We start from the raw sequence: 22,382 nt of genomic DNA on the forward strand, positions 1-22,382 counted from the left end.
GCATCGTTCTACATAGGTACAGAATGTGCTACAGAATGTGTTTGTAACATTTATTTTCCAGAGTAATTTAATAAATAACCTAACAGCTAAGTTAGAATAATGAAAATATATATCGTAGATATTTTTCCTCATGAAATAATGATTCTTCAAACACGATATGTTAGTTAATAAATTAAAAAAAACCTGTAACTCCTTAACTACAAAAAGATATACTTTCACTCCGGAGTTCCGAATGACAATGAAAACTGAACGATAGGTGAACGCTGAACGCAAGGTGAACGCAAAGTGAACTGAACGAAGAGCGAACGCTGAACGCTTTGTGAACGGTGAACGCGAGCGCACGGTGAACGGTGAACGCAAAACTGTGAACGGAGAGCGAACGGTGAACGCACGGTGAACGAACGGTGAACGCACGCTGAACGAACGGTGAACGAACGGTGAGCGAACGGAAAAATGGGAAAGTAGAACGTTTCAGGGACTGTATTAGTGTTGTCAAATCGGACGACTTTTAGCTTGTATCCCCCAAGCAAAACTTTTCCCGTATCTAGAAAAACCAAGATACATGAAGTATAAATTCTAAGACTCTAAAACATTTAGGGATATAATGAAGTAGAAAGATGCAGTAAAATTTTGGATTTGAAATTTTAAAGATATGCCCAAAAATCGAAAAATATTAATTTTAATATGGAATCACTAAAAAATTAAATCACCTGTTATTAATAAAAAACAGAAAAACATGAGAAAAGTAGACAATGTAAATGAAAGTACAAAAATATAACGCGAAGCTGGGGCAGCATCTGCTGTTGTTTGTGAAAATTTGAAGATGTTCTATCCCCGCTAAAAATTTAACAGAAAAGAAATACATATAGCAGTATACATTGTTAAAAAGAAATCTATTCAAGGTATTAAGAATTTGCTTCTTGAACGGAAAATGAAAAAAAAATGTCTTTTTAATTAGATAAAAGGTATTCAGTCAATTTTTCTCGCATCTTTATTTCTCCTACAAGGACAATAGAATTTGTCAGTAGATTGGATTAATTTCTTATAAACTGTCCCTTATCCATGATCAAGTATTTTTTTGTGGTTGTCATTAAACGGTATGTCTGATTCCTTATCAGATAGACATATATAAGATTAAAAAAAAACAACATGAAAAATAGGCTATTTAAACCTATTTAAACCAAAGATGATATTGTGTGTGTCGAGTTACAATCTCTATCTAAAGATTTTGTAAATTAAAAAAATCATTTGCCATTTGCATTTGCAGAAATGCAACGAGGCAAAAAAATATAAATAAATAAATTAATAAATTAAAAAAAGATTCATTGAATATCTGGTACTGTGGACTCATTAGATTTCGTGGTTTCTTAATATTCGTTAATTCATGGATACCCTACATCACGAATTTACATCCTAAAAGAATTAATTATTGGGGTTTAAAAACCATCGTAAATATAAGTGAATACACGAAATTTCGTCCCCTCGAATCTGTAAAATTTAGACAATCCACGAAAATTAGCCCCCACTCTAACCATTTAACCATTAACCATTTCAGTTAATTGTTGCTTTTAGGATATTTTCATTAAAGATGGAATAATAGACAAAGCAAAATATTTGACTCAAGTTCATGAACTGCAAAATTGTAACAGATAGAACCAGGAAGGGAAATTTCATATAATATAAATGTTATGCATGTCACCTTCATGTTCAAGGTGTTATTTTACTTCCTGTTTTATTGCTCGAAGACATATATTTACGATTTATTTAATCTGGAATTCAAAGCAACAGCGTATAAATTAAGAATGTAATCATCAGAATTAAATACAGACATGAAAAGAACCGTGATGAAATAAATTGATAGAGGAGAAATAAACGAGAAGTTTTCAAGATGGTCAATATCAACTGCAGACAGTTTGACGATAATTAGTAAGAATTAAATAAGTTCGTATTCCTTTTGGGTAGAATTACTGTCAGATTGAGGAATTCTTTTCCTATCATGGTCTTACTACAATAACTAGAGAGCAGCTCCAAAAGTTATACATGTACATTGTGGTGAAACAAGATAAGTATAACATTTTATTATATTTGCCGTTAAGATTGGGACAAAAGCGATAATGACCGCCACTTCTCATTAAGAATATTGTCATGTTGTACAGCATTTTGCCAATTTTTGTTGACAAATCACAACTTAAGTTGTAAAAGTATATGTACATATAATTACACTGATAATTTTCACCGAAGAAAAACGTTTGAATTCTTTCATGTGATATGAAATTTAGAGATAAGGTTAGTTACCGTCCTTAGATAATTTGTTTTCAAACTAATTTTTGAACTTATAAAAGCTAACACATAACTGAAGCATTTGATCCATTACATACATATCACAACTTATTTAGAATATTTTGGTGGTATATAGCACATTTCATTTTAATAGGTATATAGTAAAGCCCGCCTCATCAGGGATAATCTCATGCAAACATCAATCCATATCTTTGAATTTCATTTGAATCACTTGAGTGTTAATTACATATCTATATTAGGGAGAAAATACTGACTCCCACATTTAAAAGTTAGTATTTTTGTATGTTTCCTTGTCTGAAAATTTGTTCTGGATACATTTAAAACAAACCCTCAGACTGGATGCTCTCGTGTACACAATGGACGATTAAATTCACCTTTCTACCTTTTATTTACGTTGTCTTGTACCTTGAGGCTTCTGAGATTTACATTGATCTTTATTCATTACAACTGTAATAGTTTTATCTGCCATTCTTATTACAATCCCATAACCAGTGGTTATAGCGTTTGCTCTAGAGTCGTGTTGTAAGGAGTTGATCCTAACGTCGCAGGTCCGAATCCCACTGCAGGACGTGGAGACCGGTCCTTCGGATCAGACAGTATAAACCGATGTCATATATCGCAGTAGATTCTGGTAAGAAAAAGATCCCCAACTGCTCAAAGGCCGAAATTGTCGAGTACTGATCTAAATTTGCAACCCTCCACCGACAAGTGGTGGCTTCTCAATATGAGTGAAAAATTGTCGAAGGGACGTTACATGTAACAAACAAACGTCCAGCGTCTGAGATTAATTGGGTAATGACATCTAAGGCTAAATAGGGGCGAAAATCAATAAAATGCACGTTCTGATATAACTTATCGCTTTCGTGCAGCTACTTTGTACATTAACTAATGATTTTTTATTTGTATGTGCACAAAAATCTTTCTTGGATCCAGATAATTGTTAGTTTACACAAAAACGTTTCCTTTCTTATATAAAACCATTTAAGAAAAGAAAAGTATCTGCTTAAAGACTCTGACCCGTAAACAAACTCGGTTAGAAAGGTGATGGTCATCGGAAAGATTTTCCATTATTTATAGATATTTGACGTTTGTGTACAATAAAAAAAGTATAAACAGGCCAAATTACTACCCAACTAAATACACATCCATGTGCATGGTTTACACTTTAAACCATATGAATGCATATCGTTGTAAACCTTAAGTAATGAACATTTATTCTATGCCCAATTAGTCTTATTTTATTGTCATCTGTCTTTCAAGTTTTCGATATAAGTCAGACATGTCAATGATATTTCATACAAGTGTATCGTATGATAAGCAGTATGTACTGTTTAATCATTCTAATTCGTGGGGTCAAGGTTTGTAGGCCTGGTTTGTTTGCAACTCAAATCAACGGAAGATTCATTCAGCCAGTATGTTGACAAAGTTATCATTCGTGGGGATGTAAATTCGTGGGTAAGAGACATCCACAAAATCCATGAAAATTGGCCCCAAACGAAAATGATGACAATATATTTAAATTTGTGGTTGACCTTCACCCTTTTAGCGAGCACAACAAGCTCTATAGACTAACGTGTAAGAACTGAGCACACTCGTCATGCAATTTTTTGTGTGAAACTTCCCAGAATTGTTTGCTCACACAATGTCATGCGATAATGGCGAACATAACAGGCCAGCAGTTATCATGAAGATTCTGTTCTTTCAGAGAGCTCAAACATATGATTGCACAGATCTACTCTACATGGATTTTTGTTAAAAAATGAATTATTTTTATAAACTCCGGTAAGGAAATGCAATTAACATACGACGCCATGTGACGTCACAGTCTGCAATTTGATTAGTTTGAAGAGGCGTAGTGTACGTAAGCTGCGTAAAGGTTGTTGATGGTACAACTGTGCTTGCAGTCGGTTGCATCGTAAAACACATTGCTGTGGACCGAGTCCACTTCCGAAACAGAAGTAAACCATTTTGGGAAAGTTAAATCGTTTATTAGTGTTCGAGTAAATCAAAACTTTAGTGGAAAATTAAATCGTTCATGAAGTTTTTGACTGTTCTGTACACCCCGTGCTGTTTCATATGTTAAAATTTTGAAAAGAATGAAACGCATTAGAAGACAATGCTTTCCCATCATCTCTTTTCATAGGAATACTTTTCTAATTTCTCAGTATTCTATCTATATTATCTATATTATCACACTGTGTTTACCTGCCAGATTTAACTCATTTTCTCACATAATTCTCAATTTCTGCAAAATCATCGCTAAATTTCTTACTTGTGAAACTTGATAAGTGGTGTCATTTTGAGGGAATAATTAGACACTCGCAAAATTTCTTATTACTAGTTCAGGAAAAAACCTTTAGAAAGGTGTTGATAGCAAATTAATTCATCAAAAAGCAATATTTAATACACAAGATAATCATACTTTGCATCAAAGATCTTTCATGTTTTGTTCCCCTCTGATTTGGAGTTTGATTGGAAGTTAATATCTACAGATCTTTTTTCCAATGATTGTTTTTAAATAAACAATTCATTTTTTTCAAAAATTAAAATTCCTACACGCAGGGGAAACACTTGCAAAGCAAGTGCATGTCTTGACAATCTGCCAAAACTGCAGGAAACGAGACAAAGTAGTATTTGAAATCAGAACTGATTTGTGAAAAACTATGCTTTAAGTCATTTGCTATTCAAAAAAATATATGAAGGCACAATCGCGCTTATCTTTCATGAGTCTCCGCAGGAAATGTAGTTTGAATTGACCAGTAATCTAATCATTTATTACCATTCTATATTGATTAACATTGTCTGAAAATATTGTTTCCTCAAATTATAGTGCATTCAAAAAAGATAGATTATCTCTTAAAATGATGAGTATCTATGAAACGTTAGCTCTTATTACAATAGTCGACCAAAGCTCATGGTCTATAAATCGATACAACAATGAGTTCCTGGATAAACAGAAGTGTTGCAGCGACCAGCACGACAGAAGCATATCTGAGTGCTGATCGAGGAATAATGTAGCCCAATGGTGAGTGTCTTTGAACTTCATAAATTCACTGCTAAAGTTTTATGGAAGCAAATCAAAATTGGTTGATTATATATTTATTCATCTAAGTATAAAACAAAACAGGGAAATAGCTGTCAAAAATCAGTTTTTTCGGGTTTAAAAAAAGAATGTAAATAAAACATATTTTGATTCTAAAGAGCAAAATCGACAAAATATTTCCAGTTATAAAAAAATTTTGAATGCTATGAATCATTATAGTTTTTTATATGAATCACTCAAGTTTCCTGTCACATATGTACATGTTTACTAAAAGTAAACGACATTTGCTCTCAGGAAAACCTTTTAATAAAAAAAAGTTGAAGGACTGACATATAAATGAATACGATACACATTACTCAAGTGAACTTTAAGTCTTACAATTTTCCATTCACTATAAACACGGGCTATCCAGATAAATGTTGTGTGAATATTGACTATTGTCGGCCCTAATTAGAATAAATCAACGGTTCAGCATTAAAAACTGAAAATATAATTTGGAGGTTCATTTGATTTATGAATTTATATATTTATCTTACTGACAACGACGATCTCACTGTGGCCCTAATATTTTAATAATATTTTAACTGTGGCGGAACTATGGCGCTGAATTTTCAACTGTGGCGCTAGGAATTCAACTGTGGCGGGGCCGCCACTGTGGCAACGCACTTTGAAAAAATTACGCACTTTGAAAAAATTTTTCAAAGTGCGTTAAAATTTTGGAAAAAATCAACGCACTTTAAAATTATTTTTCAAAGTGCGTTTTGAGTGTACATCAACATTTTTTACCCTGGAGACACTTAACGCACTTTGAAAAAATACATATAAAACAAAAATTCTGAACTTAGATTTTAATAATAGACAGCATTAATTTGTTATATTTCTTCCGAAAAACTGATGAATTGATCTACCCTCATCGGGAACGAGGAGAAGACAGGTAGAAAGTCCCTCAGCCCAACTCTCTATATTTCCTACACAAATATATGTATTTCCATGACTGGTATGACATTGATATTATTTCTCTCAATAAATTTGAGTTAACGTAAAATAGATGAAAAACTTGAGATAAGCTTTCCTGAAAAAAAAATTACGCACCCTATTATATTAAAGCAGAGAGCCGCATAACCTATATTCAAAATGTATCCACAATGATTCCTCAGAAAAAATGCATATACATGGTAATTAAAACATGCTATTTGACATGTCTAGCGTTTTTATATCAAATTACAGATTTAGAAGTAATTTTACTGCATAACTTTTTTGAGAAAAAGTTATTAGTGAACGAGGTAAAAATTTCAGTAGTGAGTAATGTGGCTATAAAGGTTTTTTTTCTTAATATCAAATAAATGAGTCAACCATTGTTTCATATATGTTCACAAAAGATAGATAGATGAATATGAGAGAGAGAGAGAGAGAGAGAGAGAGAGAGAGGGAGAGAGAGAGAGAATTTTCATGGTATGGAAAAATCATAATTGCTCCCTTTTCCCTAAGAAAAGTGTGATGCTTTAAGTCACTTATCGACACCTCAATCTACCGAACGTATTAGAGACTGGATAAAATTAAAAAAAAAAAAAAAGAAACTTTGCTATTAAACAATCATTCCTCTATTATTTCTAAGACCCATTTCCCTTTTATAACAGTTACGAGAACCTTTGGAAACAAGACAACTCCTTAGAATCTTTAAAACGTCTATATCTCAGATCCTGACGTCATCACCGAAAAGTTATACAACCAGGTTCAAATAATCATTTATCATACCTAAAATTTGCAAGAATATTGACCAAGCCGTGCGCATTTTTTTTTTCAAAGTGCGTTAATATGGTCGATATTAACGCACTTTGAAAAGAAATATTTTTGTTTTTCAAAGTGCGTTAACGTGGTCCCAAAATTAACGCACTTTGAAAATTTTTTCAAAGTGCGTAATTTTTCAAAGTGCGTTGTAACACGCCACGTTAAATGACTCATGGAGAACCCTGTCTCGATTGTACCTATTCCAAAGAGTTTAAATATTTCAGGCTACATTTGAAGATTTATTTTATTTGCCTGTAGTATTTCTCATATGTCATGATATTTCTACTGTATTGTAAGAGGTGAACTTCATATTGACTAATGGTATGCTACACAAGACTTCTGCATAAAAAAATAATGTTAGGTTATGCTGAGTTTTCAACACATAGATATGGTTATAGTGACATAACTATAACACACACTTCGTCAAAAACCTTAGTGTAATCACCAAGCTGTTCTTTCCCTCGTTATCGCTTGGAAACATACACACCTTAGGCAGATTCTTTCACCTATCTATTATTTTAGAACTTGAAATACTCTATGGAAATATAAATGCTAATTAGGGATGTTAAACGTGAAGAGTAATGAAAGAGACCGTGTTACAGTCTGATTAAGAATCGCTATATGATGTCAAGTTCTTGGCAAAGAATTCATATAATTAGTTTGTAATAAAATAACGAAACTCAGATTGCGGAATTACATTTAGAATTATAAATAAACAGCTGTTGAACGTATATTAACTACGGGTATAAAAGATGTTTTCCCCTTTTGTCATTTTACCTTTCTTTTTCATGAGTTGATTTACCATTTCGTTAAACTAATTGTTTTTGTCTGTCTCTATGTAAACTAAAAAAAGTTTACTCTAATCTAGAAAAGAAATATGCTGTAAATTAACTCTTATTCGCGTGCGATATATATCCGCGAGTTTTACAACCTTCTTTTACTCGCAAAAATTTCTCACAGCGAACTATTTATTTAATTGTGTATTTATATAGAATATATTCCCAGTCGCGAACATTAATCAACATGACTGGATTTCAATTTGATGAAACGCGAAAAAAAAATTTTGGTTGGTTAACAGCATCGGTGGACTATCAACATTATACCATATCTTGCTTAGAAGAAGTATATTTATGTACTATTTCTAATGACCGTATCGTGGTTCGAAATTGTCCTCATAATCAAAAATTTATACTGTCAATATAATAAATAGAAAGAATTTGCCTTAATGAATCAAATAACTGAAATACGTGTTGATATCGAGAGCGCGTGACTATATATAATAATGAAGCCAAACTGCAGCGTGAATAGGTCGGATATTGCTTCTAGAAGCATTTTGTTTAATTATAAATGAAAACAGTCTCAGAACTTGTGATACAATAACACATGGTGCAATGAAAAGGTAATATGCTGATTATTTATGGACGTCTCATAAGAAAAGTCGTTTAGAACTATCAAAAAACCTATGATAAGAAAAAAAACCCCCTAATTTTTCTTTCTATTAAAGCAAACTACGGAAGCCCATTTAGAAACTATCAAAATATTTTTGAATTCATTTTAAAGAATTCGAGAATTCGTTAAAACAAATTTAAAAATATTCTTGATAGGTCCTAAATGAGCTTCATCTTTCAACAATTAAATTTTCTTTACTATTTAACATAGAAATATATGTTCAACTTCTCACTCAAAGACATGAATTTTATAATTTTGTGTATTAGGCATATTCATTTTCATTTTGCAAACATTTTGTCCTATAAATGTGACAAAGAATTTCAAAGATGAAATATACTTTTAACTTAAACATATCTTAGGGCCTATGGGTACATTTACATGTAAGGGCTCAGTCACACCTTGCCGGACAATACTAACGGACGACAAACGGATGGCAAAAATTTCAATTAGTTTGTTGCCGTTAGCATACGTTTCCTATCGGTTTCTTATTTGGTGAAGACGTTCAATGTCCGGATAGGTCCGGTGAAGTTTGAACATTGAAATGTTCAAAACTTGGAAGGGACATCGTCGGACTAAGGTGTCCGCTTAAAGTACGGTAGGTCTCTCCAAAGTATGGTAGGTATGCGTTTTGTACGGAACTCTTGCGTTTCTTCTCCTGTACTTGACCGGTCTGCTTACATTGTATCCTTTGGACCTGAGTCACAACTGGATAAACTGTGAAATGGATAAGTCAGATGTGCTCTGGACACCGGCCTCACAACCGTTAGTTTAACGTTCGAAAACCGTTTAGTCGGTTCGCATTCGTTTTACATGGTACTTATTCGTTACTAAAACGGTGAAATCCGTTATTCGACAGTTGCTTGTAGGGTAGGTGTCTTATAATCGTTTGGGTTTTTGTCCGTTTAATACGCTTCATACTTTGACTGCAAGAAGCCCGAAAAAGATGGGAAACGACTTTAATCATCGTACTGCGTTCTATCGCTCTTTTTCTTCTCATTTTGACCTCCTTTGATGCTATCCGGTATAGTGTGACAGAGCCCTAGCACAACTGGATAATGCTCAATGTTCATTATAATCATAAGGACAGTTTGGTTGTTGGTTGACAAAAGGCAGGAAAGAATTTTTTGCTGATTTTGAAAGTTTGGCTTCACAGATTAGGCTTGAGAAGGATAGAGAACATGAAATGCACAATTATATTACTCCTTACTATTAACCAAATTTATCATATGCTTGCAATTGTTTTTTCCTCAATATAAATTACCAAAAAAAATTTTTAACTATCAAATATTTTTTCATGTTGTAATATTAATTATTTTTTCAAGGGTGAAATTTTTAGAATGACTCAGTTTTCCAAACTATTTCGCTATTTCGTGAACTATTATCCCTTTTCCATGAAGTTTGTATCAACAGCATAAACTACATGTAAATGCATTTTAGCCCCCCCCCCCCCCCGAAAAAAAAAAAACAAAAACATTTCCATTCAGACAATCATTTCTTTAATACCAAACAGAACTGTGCAAGAAATACATAATAAATCTGAAACATAATCTATCTGAATTGATCACATTAATTATTCTCCATTTACTAGAGAGACAGAAGTAAAGACCTTGTCTCTATATTAACTGCAAAACATTGTCCATCCCTAATTGATCTCACAAATAGCAAAAATGTTTGTGAAAAAAAGGTTTTACAGACAGAGATTAGAATGTGACATCTAATTAGATTAACAGTTAGGTTACATAGATGAATGTTATTGTGACGAAAGAAACTCAGGAGATCATGGCGTGGCCAAGATGTGACATGAAGTAACAAGAGTAATGTATTTTTGCTTGAACAGATATTCTTCTTAGTATTGTTTTTAGGAATGTAAATAGGATCTTTTAAATGTTTATATAAATGATGAAAAAGCTTATTTCATGAATAAGAAAAGAAAAAGATACTGATGAGAAAATAACATTTTATCAATTAAGAAAAATCTTGTTCTCTGTAAATGATATTTTTTTTTCAGAAAATTTTTGAGAACTCAAAGTTGAATTTCCTGTCTGAGACAAATGGTGAATTTACAAATTTCATATGTAAATCTTGTTAAAATGTTAAACCCGAACAAAATGTAATAAGCATCACTTGGTTTATGCCAGCATCGAATTGAATTAACCATTGTCTTAGATTGATATTAGAGAAGACACATCCTTTCTAAAGTACCTATGTTTCCTGTGTGCATGCAGTTAAACTGTCCATAAATTTATTTTAGTAACGAAATTCCTATGAATAATTTTCTCTTCCTATGCATCATATCCTGTCAAAGTAATTGTGACTACTAATATAGCGAAACACGAAGAACTGTCTCTATTATTAGAATAGCCTCGCCATCACGTTGGTGAATTCTTCAAAGAATTTATCTTAATCTATCAGATATTTGAATCAGGCTTTGTAACCCTTAAATTATTAAAGCGCTTTTTCTTACCATAGCAACAAAGATTTTTTTTCTAACAACACATCTTTTTTTTTCTTTTAGAAGAAACAACATACATTATCAAAGCAAAGAACAAGATTCACTTAGGCCTTTTTTGGTCCTGTGATATTTTTGAAAAAAATGAAACAGCTTAGCTTTAGTAGACAATACATTAAATATCATTTAGACCATCGGTGACTGCATAAATATATAAAATGACATAATTTTCTGGCTAGTCAATACACTATGAACTCATGAATATGGTCATTTTCCCATATCTTTAAAAAATTCTACAAAAACGGCCAATATTTTAAGTTATTTTTCAAAATTTACGTCACCATATACCGGTGGAGGGCTTCAAATTTAGACATTTAGTCGGCACTCAGGACCATTAAGCAGTGAGGGTTCTTTATCGTGCCAATGCCTACCGTGACATGGGACCTTGGTTTTTAACGTCTCATCCGAAAGATCCACAACTTTCACTTCAAAGTGCCGAGCGCTTGGCAAAGGAACAGTTGCTACCTATTCTTTTATCGACTAAGGTCAGTCGCGGCCGTGATTCGAACACACGGCTTTACAATCACGGAGCGAGCGCTCGACCAACTGAGCTACTGTGACTGTTTATCAAATGATGGAGCTTTTTCTGAAGGTTACAAAACTTTTTTTTATTTTTTGGATCAAGGAGTGCGCTCATGTTATTTTTCTTCTTTCTTCGCTCAAAGTACTCATATAAATCTGTTTTTAAAATTCAAGAACAATGCAATTCTCAAAGCTTGTTTTCCAATACCTGGACTTTCAGAGGAAACTTTTTAATAGGAAATGAAAGCATTAAGTCTCTAGTTTATCTTGATTATGAAATAGAACATAGACTGTTAATCAATAAATTTGTATGTTCTACAGGGCCATTTTAAGCATAAATTTAACCTAGCCCTTTAGAGACGTTATTGTTCAGAAAAGATAATCATTCATTTATAAGAAATAAGAGCATTTAAAAGCGAAGTAACTCTAAAGCCCTCCACCTTCCCATTCTGAAATATGCCTGGTAAACATTGCGTATCAACTTAACAACACATAAATATAAAGTTGGATGCCATCGATCTTTACTTTTATTGGTAAATTTTTCCTAAAATATTTTCATTTTTCCTAACATCTTCAAAACACACAAATAAACAAAAAAGAGATAAATCTATGGTCAGATTTATAAATTATGCTGAAAAGAGATGTTACTAAAGGTAGTTTATGTATTTCTTGTTTTAAGTTTTGTTGATTATCATATTTTATCCTTTATTTTATCCCTTGCAATCATGGTGTAAGTTTGGTTTCTCTTACTCTCCTAATTCTGTCTAGTATGCGCCTGTAAGCTGTTATGAAATATCCTTGGTACATTCGGTGTAGAAAGACTCGGAATTCAATTCTGAATAAACTTGTCATAGGCGTCGGAAGCAAATTGAAAGTGGGGGGGGGGGCTAATTGAAAGTGAAAAAAAAATCAAACCTGAAAAAAGCTTGACAAGCAAAAAAAAAAAAAAAAAAAAAAAAGAAAAAAGGAAAATGTCAACCCAAAAATCCTATTTCGTAGGGTGGGGTGGGGTGGGGGGGGGGGCGGGGGTTCGAACTTCTTGAAAGTGGGGGGGGGGGGGGCTTAACCGACACCAAAATGTTCAATGCCTATATAATGTCTATCTTGCAAACCTGGCCAAAAAAAGTTGGGGGGCTAAGCCCCTCCAAGCCCCCCCCCCCCCCCGGTTCCGACGCCTATGCTTGTTTACCTTCATTTTAATCCATCAACAAATTGACGAACAAGCAGAAAAACATTTTTCTGAAGTATTGATTTTGAGATTTCATCTTAGCTCTACAAAATTAGAAACCTTTCTTTTATATAGGCAACATTTAGATATTTTTCTTGATATACGTGTCCATAACACATTGTCTATTTTTTGCATCATACATTTGTCATGTTGGTGAACCTACAGCATTAACAAAAAAGAAATTTATTAAAAAGCCGAAGTATTTCTAAAATTGCATTTGAATTGCCTCAAAAATATTATTTTTAGTGTCAAAGGTACTTAACTGTCATAGCTTTTAGGGGGTTGTTAAAGAGAAATAGGTCTACAGGGAAATTAAATTTATCACAGTCTGATAAACTACCAAATTTTATGTTTTACCGTATGCTCGAATCATTAGAGTTTGCAATTTCTTAATTTCTTCAATGGGTTATTCTGATATTTATAGCCCTTATTTTTGAATAAAAAGTATTTCTGAGTCGTGCAAGTACGACGGCGTATACGTGCCATTTCAATTTTTTTTTTTTTAGAAAAAAAAATAAAATCGTTTGTACGATATTTTAAATAAGTTTTATAAATGGTTTGAACAATTCAAAAAAGCGGTTGTAACATTTAGAAAATCGTTTGTACAATTGAAAAATTGTTTATATGTGTTTTGAAACTGTTTTGTACGATTAAGAAAATCTTTTGTACGATTTATAAAAATTAGAGGAAATACATTAAGATGCAAATCAATATGCAATTTTCACACAAATATTTTGAAACAATTAACATTGATGTGGACAGTGTTCCTTTTTTGGGCAGGTCCCTTTCCCCCTTTTCAAAAACTGTCCCCCTATGGGTCTAAAAGGTGAAAATAAGAGAGCAGATTATGAGCAACTTATGAAATCAGTTTCTCAAAAATGAAGTGAGATCGGACACTAATTTAATGTTTCTGCGGTGTGATAATAGGTCAAGCAATTGTAGATTCTACAATCTATTAATTATAATTAGCTATAAGCCCGCCAATCCACTTCCATATTACCATTTGTTTATTCATTTTGTTCATTTTATTGTATATGTTTTATAAGTGCTGTAAAACCAAGGTCATGCAGTGTAGATGAAAGTTATATGGGAGAATGATAATATTTGTTTATCGTCTTGATGATTGATATGTCAGTAAATCTGGTTGATTACATTGTAATTGACCAGTTGATGATATTTAAGTAACTTTCAAATAAGCTTGGGAAGACAATGTAGATGACGCTATATTGCTTATGAATACATTTTATGAAGCACAAAAACATACTGTATATAACATGGTAGAAAGGATACGTTTAGAACCTGCTGGGGCCGTTGGAATCTATTATTTCAATGATTGTTTTTAAAATATAGATGTATATGTGTTAAAACTGCATGCAACCTTTTTTCTCCACCTTGTCAACTCTCTCTATTTTCCCCTCCTTCTCCAACTTTCTCTGTTTTACTTTCTTACACCTTCTGTAGCTTTTTCAAAAATATTTTAAAAATTACAAAAAAGTATGATTTTGCAGAATGTGTAAAATAAAAAATAAAGAATTACAAAAAAGTTTGGAACTTGTTAGGAGATTTCTATGGAAGCGTATAAGTGCCACGTATTATTATTTTTTAAGTTGGTAATCTCAACTTAAAAGTTGGGCTTTTCCAACTTTCATCTTGGCCTCTTCAACTTTTAAGTTGGTAATTCCAACTTTAATCTTGGCTTTATTTTGAGCTTTTATAATATTTTTAATCTTTTCCCATAGCTTTTTTTCCTTATTATCCAATTTATTAATGTTAACTTAATACACTGAATCAAATTAGTGAGCAATTAAACTGCAAATAAGCAAATATTTTTTATCTTGACCTTTCTATGACCTTACATGTAACTTCCAACTTTAAAAGCCCTTATAGGTCTTTTGGTCCATCTTATATCATTTTATTCAGGATAACTTTGTACACTTTCGTACATGACAAGATTTCAACAATACTATTTAAGAGATCAGATATATTTTTTGTTTTGTATGAGAGATTATGCTTAAACAAATGCGACCATAATTAGGTGTTTGATATAAAGGATGAATCAACACTATATTTCAAGCTACAGATACAACTGAACTTAATGTATCAATTCTGGATATGAAAACACAATGAAACCATTCCTTCTTTCATCAAAAATTCAATCGTTTATCAATAATTAAATCGTTTCTTTCCATTGTAATTACATGTATAAAACAACAACATGGGTCCAGCCAGAAAGTATATGAATATAACATATAAGGCCGTACAAAGTTGAAAAAACCAAGAATAAAGTTGGAAAAACCAAATTTAAAGTTAGAATTACCAAATTTAAAGTTGAACAGCCAAGATTAAAGTTGGAAAGGCAAACTTTAAAGTTTGGAAAGGCAAACTTTAAAGTTGGAAAAGCCAAGATTAAAATTGCAAAAGCCAGTTTTAAAGTTGGAAAAGCCAAGATTTAAGTTGGAAAATCAACTCTTTAAAGTTTGAATTACCCACTTTAAAGTTGGAGTTACTAACTTCAAAGTTGTGAAAGCCAACTTTAAAGTTGGAATTACCTACTTTAAAGATGGCATAACCAACTTAAAAAAAATATCACGTGGCACTGATACGCTTCCGTAGATTTCCTTAACTATTATGTTTTATATACTTTGTCTTTGAATTCATTCAGTTCGAAGTTTTTTGATAGAGTGTGCCAGCATTCGTGTAATTTCTTTTTGATATTATAAATTGCAGGGTTGTACTTTGTAACTATGATCAATGGTATATCAGAATTAATGTTAACTTTCATTTTTAGGTTGAAATTTTATAATTTGTTTAGAACATTGTCCATTTAATTTTTATCATATCCTCTTTTCAAAACAAATTTTGAATTTCTCGACACCATTGTAAAAAATATTTGTATCGATGGTATTAATTAATGGATTGTATGTTGTTTTATAACCCATCTGAGAATATTTTTCACTCATATATAAACGTCATGATATACCGTTGAAGGCTTCAAATTTAGACCTACACTCTGCACTCAGGGCAGTGAGGGTCCTTTATCGTGCCAACGCCTATCGTGACATGGGACCTCGGATTTTTAAGGTCACATCCGAAAGACTCTTTACTTTCACAAAAGTTACTAACCAATATTTACGTCTTAGTTTTGACGCAGCGCGGCGAGCGAGAAATCGAACCAGGGCCTCCAGATCACGAAGTGAACGCCTTACCACTACGCCACCGTGAGCGGTCTATCGCTGAAATTGCGTAAATGACGAATTATGTCGCCTTTCGTGATTCCTTTTAAAACTGAAGGGCTATGTACATTAGTGTGTTCTAGATATACTGGAATGTACTTTTTTTTTATTTCTTTATGTCTACACCGAAAGCATATTTCGCGACTGTCGGAATCTTATTTGGTGGCCGCTAGTTAATCATGTGGCGACCACCAGTCCAGATATTTGTTTTGAGGCCGCCAGAAAACTATGTGTTGACTGCTAGATAATCATTTGGCGGCCGCCAGATAATTTTTTTTTACCACCTGGCACCTACCAACTTCCGTAGTTTAGGATTTCCGAAGTGACTTCATATATTCTGATATCGCACACTTAAGGACTGCATTTTGATTTGTTTGTATATATTAGAATTGAATTCAAAAGCATTATTTTCAAATATTGTTTGTAACAATCAGAAAAAATTCCGTAGGTAGTGAAGAAATTTTAAATTCTCTTTTGTTAAAACTCCGAGTCTGTGAGTAACTCTTTGAACTGCATATTTGTATACAGGGGTGTTACATCATTACTGACCATTATGCATTCGTATGCATTCTGTATAAGATCCAATTGTTTCAATTTTTACTATGAAATCATATCAGAGTTTTCTCTGATGTAAGTGGATTGTGTTTTGACTATTGGTATTAGGAAATAGTCAATATACTGGCTGATTCATTCCGTCGCCAACTGATATGTCGTACCGGGCAAATGATTTCTTGATTGCGGTGGCCTTGATCTTTGATAAGATCAAACATCGTCTGGTCTAATTTGTGAAGTTTAGGTAGTAAGTATAATCTACCTATTTGTGGATATTTGGTATCCAATAAAAACCTTGAATTCACGGATTTATTTACACCTTGAATATAGCGAATATTAACACCGCGAGTTATTTTCCCCCTATACAGTATGTAACTTTGTCTAGACATCCATTTATCTTCAGTTCATTATGTTATTAATAAATCAAAAACTGTCAATTTTTTCGTAATATTTAGTGTTGAATTGGCGATCGCCTTCCTTAATGTAATCTTGTTTATTCATAACAACAAATATGTTTTTTGTCTCCCTTTTTACTATCAATATCCTTGCGATATTGCTAATGGTTCAGTTTTTTTTCTCTCAAATTTAGATATAATATCCGAGCATTTCTTGATATGAATGGAGGAAAGTTAAAGTTCAGTTTTATTGATGTAGGTTTCAATTAAGTTCACCAATCATCTGAGGTAGTTCAAATCTACTTTTTTGTGCGGAAAGGATGAATTTTATCGTCAGTAGTTTTGAATATAAATTTGCGTCTCATTTTGTATGCAAGTTCATCAAAATCATGAATCAGTCGTTTTTTGTTTTTGTTTTTATTTTTGTTGAAAGACTTGGGATGATTTTTGTTGATAGTAAATATTCGCCACCACTGTCAGGTTAATACGTGATCGTTTTCATTAAGAAAATTGGAGTAAATTTTTTTCTTTAATTTTTTGCCGGCTTTGTATTTCATTGCCCTTATAGATCGCTTTTTCTTTTTATGTTTCGATCGAATTGGCGTGCCATCCTGTTGGATGTGTGTGTAATAATGTGAGCAAACCTTCGCACGTGGTGGGACTCCCGCTAGCACATGCGCATAAATTCTGTATGCTATAATTGAATAATCCAAGAAGTAATCTTGCTGAGACTAACCAATTAGAAAATGTATTATGATTTCCGTAACAAGGCATACTAGTATTATTAAAAATGCTTAATTCCAAAATAAAAGGAATAATTTAGTTATCAATAATTCACAGAACATAATTTATCACAGTAAGTAATTGATTGCAAAACAGTTTAAAGAATGGAACAAGCCGTTCATTAGAGCTTAAAAGTAATATACACTTCAATTCTAATAATCGGACTATAGAGTCACTTTAGCATGATGAAAATCGCCCTTTATGCACTCCCTGGATGAGGTAGCGGGCTTGCTTTATCAAGTCCTCTACTTTGGCTTTGTTCTGATAGATGTGAATTGCAACAGCTTTTTATCAAAATTCTCTTTGCTGGCATCCATAAGGATGTTTAGCTCGTTTCTGGTTAAACCAGAGGATGAAGTTGCCATTCCAGTTTTTCTGAGAGCCCTCAGCCTAAATTCCTTCAGCTTGACATTGTTTCCCCCTATTTTATCCTCCATGAGATTGAAGGATTCTTGCATAAATTCCCGTCTTGAGGGAATCAGCTTTTTCTTTCCTGTCCATAGAGAATGGAACCAAGTATCAATGTCCTTATCTCAAAGGTTAGGATAGCAGCTTATTTACCATTTCATAAATGGTAATTGTAATTCATCAATTTCATAACGTATTATTTTCATTGAAAAAAGTACTTGTCGGGCACGGGCTAGGTAGTGTCGAGTTTCCAGCTTTCAGTGAAATTGTCTGAGGCCGTGAAGACAGTATCCTTGTTATTGACCGATTTCATATCGGATGAGTCAAAGTCAGTAAGGTTTAACCCATAATCGAACTGGTCTTCAAGTTCATTTTGCATTACTGCAAATTGTTCTTGGTTATACTAGGTATATCATCAATATCCATTGTGATTGTTTGCTTATTAGAGAGTGACAATCTGTTCACGATGGAATCAGAGTGATAATAACAATAATGATGGTGTCATAAGACAAAAGTGGACCATAATTTGAGCCCGCTAGTGTTTGGTTGGTTGGTTACGTCCCTTCGAGAATACTTCACCCAGTTTGAGACACAACCAATTGACGGTTGAAGGCTGCAGAATTTTGAAACTATGATTTAACTGTGTAAAAACTGAATTTTACTCAGAAGCAAGTTGACAATATCAATCTTGGCAATAGTAATTTGTTAAAACATCTCTTTCCAAAACATTTGCTTTGTGAAACCTTTGTTTTTAGAATTCACCGCACTTAACGTCTCACCTTTCAATCAATTTGCAACACTTTCAGGTAAGACATCACCCAAGAAGCCTTTTTCTCTCATATCTAGTGAATTTTTTCCAAGTAAAGACTCTTTGGAAGTATTCTCTTCCCAGGCTTTTCCACATTTGATTTTATTAGACTTTATTTATAACTTTAATTTGGATTTTAGTATGGTATTCAATTGCATGTTCACACCTTTCTGTCTGATTATTCCTTAATGGACCTGCTAAACTTTCCCGTAAATATACTCGGGCAAGCAGAGTGCCATTTTCCAAGAGAGACTTTTTCCCCCAAAGTCTCCATCAATGTTTGTCGTTATTTTGAAATAAAAATAAATCCTTGTCAAAAAATTCTTCAAAGGAAAATGAATAACGGAGTTCAAGAATTCCATTCTCGATTCTGACCATCTTTTAAACAATACAAGTTGATTTAAAAATCTGATCTATCAATCTATACGAGGGTTGTCCGGTAAAATCGTGGACAAAGCGTTTTTCTCGAAAAATAATGGGCGCACTAAGCTGAAATTTTCAGTAAATGTTTATTCATCATATTTAAGTGCATCTTAATTTTTTGATAAAATATAGACAAAAATAAATATTTTATTATGCTTGAATGTGCACAGGATACGGTCCTACGGCGCACGATCAAAAAAACCAGGGTTTCATTAGCGAATACACAAGTATTATTTCGAAATAAAAGTATTAAATAGAAAAGGTTGGGGTAAAAATTATCCTATTTTTAATCCACTATCTATTATTTCGTCTTTTATAAAATATCAAGGCATTTGCTTAATTTTTGGCAGTTTCCTGAGCATTTGAAATGGGAAAGTGGTAAACGCAACACACGAAAAATGGCGACGTTTGGTGACGTTACGGCGCACCGGAGAGCAGTTCAGTTTGATTTAGATGTAGTAATGACGTCCTAAGAAACTTTAAATGACTACAGAAGAAAAAAAATATAAAAATATCACTAGATCTTTAGTATACATCGTCAAGTGAAATGGGAGTTTTCTAAGCGGAAGCGTTTTGATCGGGTCCCCGGGTAGAACAAAACATACGGACAAACAGCTACTGGCAATAGCAAAAGACGCTGTCACTTTAGACCGTCGATATAGGAGAGACTGTTTAGTTGAATGATAGTGAGAGTACTGTCGATAACTTACTAATAAATCTTCAGAAGGTCCCAGGTGTGTGCGAGATTGGTTCCTCGACTATTTATGGTGGAATAAAGGGAAAAATCAAGTATGTGCACCAATGAAATCCCCGAATTTAAGAGGGGGTTATCCAACTTTTATTTAGCAAAGAGGAAGTGTGACACTGCTTTAGAGACTTTGACGTTATCATCCGTGCGCCGTAAGACGATACCATACATAACATAAAGTCTCATATTTTGTTTATTTGAGCAGATATCTATTTGAAATTTGCTATGTATATTGATGAAAAATGTACTAAAAAGTAGTGAAAGTTTTAGAACGCAGTGATGATTATTTTTCAATATAGACAACTTGTCCACGATTCTACCGGACAACCCTCGTAGTCTGAACAGAGCACCAATAACAAAGCTAAATGTAACAATAAAATAAAACTGTTAATGCTGATGGAGGACAGAGAGACAAACTGACAGATAAGAATAGTCAATCCAGAGACTTTGACACACGGCTTTTCTTTGATATTTGGCTCCCCAAAAATTACAGGAGTTTCTTATCCTGTTTGATATGATGAATTATTAATAAGCAAGACAATTTTGAATGAGATCGTGAAAGCATATTAGAAACGGATATTCCGTTTGTGGTTCAAATCAAAATTGAATTACATGTAGTATTTAATAATTATTTAATAATTTGACACTGCTTCATACAGGTTTTGAAGTCTGTCTATAGGATTAGGTATATAACTTTTTTTAATGTACTACAAGTTTGCTTGATAAAATTAATCTGAAAGATTGTTTTTAATTTAATTTTGTGATGGTTTACAGGGTTTTAGCTTCTGTTGTTAAAGCACTTCATATTTCATTTTAAAATTCAACTTAATGCATGTTCTAGTTTTCTTTGCTTATTTTTGTAAGCAATTTGATACAATAACTATGTCGTATCTTTGAGAGAATGCGCCTGAGTTAACCAGATTGATGTACAAAGTGCGAGGGGATTTCAAATCTTTTAATGTTAAGTAGTTACCAAGATGCCATAAATTCGATCCTTTAACCCAGATACAGACGTATTTCCCCACGGGCAAATCTCGCTCCATCAAACATACATTACGATGGTGTTTCCTATGTTTTTTTATAAAATGTCTGAAAGTCAGTGCAATTGGCAACTCTCCAAAAAGTGTGAGTTAGTGGCAAATTGCAAACATGGTCTTTTTTTAAATTGGTTATGGAACATCATCTTCTTATTTTCGTAAAATAATAAAAAATATTTAAATATTTTAAAGATATTACTCTTGAAAAGGAAAATTGATTGCCATAAAAAATTAATACCTCCTATCTTCAATCGATCGAATATGAAATGGACGAGAATGAAATATGCCTTTTGCATCTAATAAACACAGGGAAAAGTTGCGGTTCACAGACATATTTTAAAGATTGTGCATTATTTGATCATCGATAGAGGATAACTGTTTCAATATCAAAAAGTGTAATTTTGGAAGAATTAAGGAGTGTTTGTGTTACTTATGAATATGCTACGTCTTTACCAAAGTTAAAGCATTTTGCAGCTCAGAATTGGAAAATTTTCAGGCCTGCTCAAAAGAATATTGGACTCTGACTGTGTACAATGTCAAAATTAAGATTTGGATACAAATAAAATGCATTATTTCAACATGCAATATCGGTTATAGTAATGTTAAAAGCGATAATATGTGATAAGGGGAAACAGCTACATTATCATGTAGTCAGAAGAACAATAACAAAAACAAGATTTCTGCGGTGGGTTCTTCCTTTAAGTCCGGAAATACAAATTGACTGCCTAAGGCTGACTTCGAAATCGTGTATCGGACAAAAACGGATTTATTTACATTTGAGTTTTTCAAACAAAATAGGCCAACATTTTCATTTTTACTTCAACTTTATTAGGAAGAGAAAGTAAAATAAATTCATGAATTCTAAATTACTTTGAGATTAAAATTCATCTCTTCCTGTCTTGTCCTATCACACTCTTTCCATTATATGGATCCTGAGTAGTGTAATAAAATTCTACTCTTATTTCATTTAAAACTCATTTTTTAGCCTACAAAATTGAAGTGTTTTTTTTCCAAATAGAATTCTCGGATTAAATACAAGAAAATTTAAAATAATAGAAAGCATTGAGATTATAAATTGTATCAGTGCACACATACAAGCGATTTATATATTTTTCACGGTAGCTCAGTCGGTAGAGCGCTCGCTCCGTGATCGGG

Source organism: Saccostrea echinata, unplaced genomic scaffold, assembly GCF_033153115.1.
Source record: "Saccostrea echinata isolate AGI-Se365-2 ecotype Australia unplaced genomic scaffold, CSIRO_AGI_Sech_v1 ptg000047l, whole genome shotgun sequence".
NCBI lineage: Eukaryota > Metazoa > Mollusca > Bivalvia > Ostreida > Ostreidae > Saccostrea > Saccostrea echinata.